An 832-nucleotide genomic window follows, 5' to 3' on the forward strand; every position below is an offset into this window, starting at 1 on the left:
CTAGGAGGGCGTGATATAGGAGTATGGGTGATTGGAGGTTGAAAATGTAAATGAAGTGGCCTTTCTTTGTCTAGTCTGTCTTGCTTTAATGAAGTAAGAAATGGTTTCATCATCCAGCACCGCTAGATCGGAAATAGTAGGGTGGATGTTTGGGTTGAAGCTGGATGTGATGGCGAGCTCAGAGCATCTGAGAAAATTGAAAAAAGCCAGGATGAAGATGGCGTCAAGGGTGCGGGCGGTGTGGATGGGGGAGATTCTCGTGGTGGTTGGATAGATGATGTAATTACTGATAGTGAATTGGCCGGGTTGATTATCTGCACGTGCTTAATAATAATAATAATAATAATAAATACAACAGTTGTTATTATTATTATTATTATTTTGACAAAGAGTCTACCAAGCCAAAAGAAAAAAACAACAACAAGTAAACTATTCATCCATAACGTATGAATGAACTGACTAAGTGCTTAATCTGCTATGGAGCTAATGGGTTCTCACTTCTGTCTTGACAGCATGGTTCGTTAACCAGGCACCTGTTTAATGGATTTAATGTATGTAACACTTACAGTGACAAGTCCATCCATATGTTTGCTTTTTTTATGCTTTTTCTCTTTTTATTTTTTATTTGTTATAAGTTGCATAGATGAAATTTTGTTGACATTACCAAATAAGTGCAAAAGTGTCCGCTTTGAGAAAATGTCAGAGGGAGGAAGGGGTCAAATGCTGTTACAGCTTTCAGACAGAGTTCATTCCCACCTGAGAACTCAAAAATAAATGGTCTTCAGTGTCCTTTAAATCAGCTCCTAGAATAGTATCAGGTCACTAGACTTAC

Source organism: Sinocyclocheilus rhinocerous, unplaced genomic scaffold, assembly GCF_001515625.1.
Source record: "Sinocyclocheilus rhinocerous isolate Xijiao unplaced genomic scaffold, SAMN03320098_v1.1 scaffold1051, whole genome shotgun sequence".
Classification (NCBI taxonomy): domain Eukaryota; kingdom Metazoa; phylum Chordata; class Actinopteri; order Cypriniformes; family Cyprinidae; genus Sinocyclocheilus; species Sinocyclocheilus rhinocerous.